Here is a 4,589-nt window from a genome sequence, read left to right as displayed (position 1 = left end):
ATTGAATGACCTTCGTTAATGAATGCATTATCCCTCCTCATTTGCGGCTGTACGCAGAGTCTTAATCTGCATTAGGAGAACGTGATACGGCGTCCTGTCTCCGTAATCAGTTTATCTCTCCAAAATGTTATATTTGCTTATCTGCTTATTATCTTAATTAGAACGCAATAGGAACAGTAGATATGAACATCTGAATCTGGACCACCCGGTATTTCATGTAGGCCTAAAAGTGAAACAGAAGCTTTGTTTATTTAGATACTTTTGACATCTGTTGATTTGGTTTTGATTGCTTTGGGCTTGATAAGAACCCTGCCAACAACTGAAAGATTCCGTAATGCTGAGTTACATTGTTGTTTTTCATAGTGTTACATTGAATTGAATGTCCTATTGTCAGTACATTTTTGCTGGACATAATGCCATTTGTCATGTGCTGCTTGGGGAGTAATGTAAAGTAACAAACAACAGATAATGATTGGCTTGTGGCCTATACTGTAGGTCTGGCAATCTAAAGGTCAGACAGTAGTGATGATCAGTTTCCTTCTATAGCATATTGGAGTTCTCAGAACTTTGATAGTGTTAGTTGTCACTGAAAGAAAAGAGCCTGCACCTTTGAAGATGTAGCAACATGTTTCATCAGAATATAAATGGATGAAAGGGCATCAAGGAGAATAGAACTGATTTCCTTTGACATGTTATAAGGCCAAGGGAGACGCAGAGTTACTGCAGAATCAGTTTAGATGGTATTATAAGCAGGTACAGGAAATGTTTGATGCTAGTCCTCAGATGACATATTCTTCCTGTGGTATTAAAATAAAACATTTTACAAGAGAAGTTCACGCTAGGCCACATACTGTAGTATAGGATATGAATTCACAATCAGATCAGTGACAAATATTGGCTGTGGCAGTCTTTGCTTATGTAAAGACTAATATTATGATTGTTTATTAATTCATATGTTCTCATATTGAGTTTGTCTAGGAGGACTGTTCAATGTTGGTCCTGTGGAGACATGACTTCTGGTTTTGATTCTCTCCTAATAAGGGACTAAATCAGACCAGGGACAGCAGGTGCAATTAACTACCAGGTAGAAGAAAAACAACAGAAGTGTTTCTGCCCTCCAGGACCGGAATTGAACAGCCCTGGAGCCTTGCTGAATTCAAATAGGCATAGGAAATTACTTTGAATTTCATTACAGTTGAATATCCCAGAAGAAAGAAAACAAGTCAGTTCTTTGACATCAATGGCTGTCTTTAAATGATAATTAAACATGAAATATGGGTTGCATAACTGCAATTTGGACTTTCATCCCAAATAACAGAGCAGGGATGACTTGTTTTCACTCGGAATAAAAGAAAGAAATAGATACATTGATATTTCTATCTCGGCACCATTTTTGACTTGTTTTATAACCTACATGAAATGGAAGAATAATGGCGATCTCTTTTGGTTTAGGAAATAATTGGCGTCAAGAGGAAAGGAAATAATGATATGTGAGAGTTTCAGACTGAACCTCCTTATTTAATCATTTGAATCCGCTTCTGACACGATCCCTATAATGAAATAGTTTAGTAAAAAATATCATCCCTGCCTAATGTAGCTTACCAACGGAAACATGGAACTGACATATCCAGAAAGGGAAGAATGTAGTTAGGCCTACACCTAAAATTCAACATCAACTTTATTCCCGAAGTACATTCACACATACTCTGAATTTTACTTAGTGATTTAGTGCTGCTAATGATAGACAACATTTAGAGACTGCATACAGAGTCATTTACTCAAATGTATACAAAGTAGATAGACGTAAGTGCAAATTACAGTGCCTTGCGAAAGTATTCGGCCCCCTTGAACTTTGCGTTAAAAAAGTTTGAAATATCCAATAAATGTCGTCCCACTTCATGATTGTGTCCCGCTTGTTGTTGATTCTTCACAAAAAAATACAGTTTTATATCTTTATGTTTGAAGCCTGAAATGTGGCAAAAGGTCGCAAAGTTCAAGGGGGCCGAATACTTTCGCAAGGCACTGTAAGTAACATAGAAGGAAGTGTTTGCTGCTTTCACATCATCTGCATTCCACAGCTCTGATAAAGCAAATATTATTAGCATTTAAGTGCTAGAGCTCCCCAACCATCATCTGTGTGTATTCAACAGTCAAAGCTAACAGTATCAGCGTTGAAGTGTTACTGTTTAGCTGTGGTGCTAACTGTCAAAGCTAATGCCATTACATTAGCATTCAAGCCCTAGTGACTTAGCTGTGGTGATAAATGTCAATGCTAATGCCATTACATTAGCATTCAATAGCTAGCGACTTAGCTGGGATGCTAACTGTTGCGTTGGTTGCACCTCATTTAAAAAGAGCAATCAGCGGCAGCATGCTGCTCATCAGCAGGTGTTTGGAGCGGAGTGGCTCATCAGCATAAACAAATTAACCTTAGATAGATGGAGCCCAGAGGCAAAAACAGATGAATAGAAAACATTAGAGAGAAACAAGAACGATAACCTGTCTGTCACATTCACAAACACGACCAGGCTAGGGGGCAGGAGTGTCTCTATTAAAAGATGAGGGTATTTGATTAGAGTTTTGTTATTGTTATTTTGTTATCTGACCATGTCATAGATACATTCATTGTGTTGTTTGTCATCTACTACATAGCTTTGATCATTTAGGCCTAGGCTACTCGGAGTGCAACACACAATTTGTGCCCTGTGACGTCAAGCGAAGGTGAGTTGGGCAGTTAGGGGCTACGTTAGGCCAATCTATATGCTCTCAGTTGTACGGTATCCATATTCTGATATACTCACTGACGCAACTTCCATGGATGTGTGACGCTGTCTTAATATGGACACCGTGCAGGTAACTTTTACTTAACTAACTGTAACTTTTGAAAGGACAATGCTTCGTCCTATCCTAGCTCTGAGTGAAGGGAAGCTTTATGGCCATTAGGTATTCTTCCAGTGCAGTTTGCATTAGCCGGTATGTTCCCAAACAAACAGGAACCTGTCACCTGTGAAATTACTCCATGCATCCCACAACACCCTTTTTGTATTCAACAGTGACAGATAAATATAAGAACCGATTGTCTTGCGTAACGCATAATTGCTTATTAATGAAACGCAAATTCAAAAGAGCATCACCGTTTCTCAGTCGTCACTACCCACTGGGCACACACTAGTTGAATCAACGATGTTTCCACGTCATTTCAATGAAATTACGCTGAAACAACGTGGAGTAGACGTTGAATAGAAGTCTGTGCCCAGTGGGTATTGGCATCGTCTGCATGATACTGTATCTGCATTGGAATGGAACTAACCTTATACCACTGCTAGCTATGGGATTTTAACTAGATGCTTAGATTTGTTATTGAACATTTTTCAAAAACTGCTGTGATGTCATCTGTATCTGTGCCTAGTGGGTAGTTGCCACAGTTATAATGATGACTAAACCCTGCCTATTTCTAAATTGTATCTTCTTAAAATAATATGTTAAACCTAACCCTAACCTTTACGACAACGCTAACCTTAAACCTAACACCAAACTTACATTTTTACAATTTTGTCTTTGTGGCTATGGTAACAAATTGTAACCCAATTTCTACACGTATGTAATTGAATGGAAACTTAACATTGAGGATTTTCTGGTTTCAAGCAACAGCAGAATTGTGTATGGCAACAGCTTTTCATTTATATGGGCAGTGAACACAGTGACAGTAAACAAATGTATAAAACAAATGACACAGACTAAACAGAGCCATTGATGTTGTGTACATGGTGGCCTTAGACAATCTTCCTCTCTTGATTATGGACCTGCTTTATGAAGCACTCTACCAACCAACATCAATGAGAAGATCTATATATCAGTGAAGCACTTGGCCTCCTGCCTTTGAGGCTGCTGCTCTCTCCTCACCTCACCGCACCACCGGCCAAAACACAACGAAATACCTTGGCTCCAGGCCTTAAGCCCACCGGCATTTGTTACCCATAATCATATCATATATTCACACTACCACCGGAGTGTCTGCTTCGCTTGGTTTTCTCCTCTCCGCTCTTCTGTCTTCTGTCCTCTATCCCCCTTTCTCTGTCTCTCTCCCTCTTCTACGCCTTGTGTATTTGCGGGGGAAAGCATTCTCATTTGTATGAGTGATGACCGGGGGAGAAGCGCAGCTAGCAGGGCCCTAAGATGCGTCGTCAAGCGAGGGAAACAGTCACAGCTGGCGTTTCTTTCATTCCCCCGCAACCAGCCAGTGTGACTTGATGAAAGTGTGTCTGCTTTTACAGAAATGTATCTTTGAGGCTAGTGGAATGCAATGCTGTTGATATGGCAGCGTGTGAGCCCTTTGAGAGACTTGGCTCTGATGCAGTACACAGCAGAGCTTGCTAATGAAACACAGCTCGTATACCTATCAGATATTAATGTCGCTTTCTTTCTTTCAGAGTTGAACTGGGGACTGTGGAGACATCTAGTGTGGAATTGAAAAAGAAATGGACTAAGAAGTGAGGCAAGTTACGCAATCTAACTCTCTCCCCAAGAATTATTCACAGGCTAATTATCCAGTCCCTCTCAGTAGAGGAAGTCCCTTTCTCTGCCAACGC

Source organism: Oncorhynchus gorbuscha, linkage group LG17, assembly GCF_021184085.1.
Source record: "Oncorhynchus gorbuscha isolate QuinsamMale2020 ecotype Even-year linkage group LG17, OgorEven_v1.0, whole genome shotgun sequence".
NCBI classification, from domain to species: Eukaryota; Metazoa; Chordata; class Actinopteri; order Salmoniformes; family Salmonidae; genus Oncorhynchus; species Oncorhynchus gorbuscha.
Note: the sequence above shows the minus strand (reverse complement) of the source record.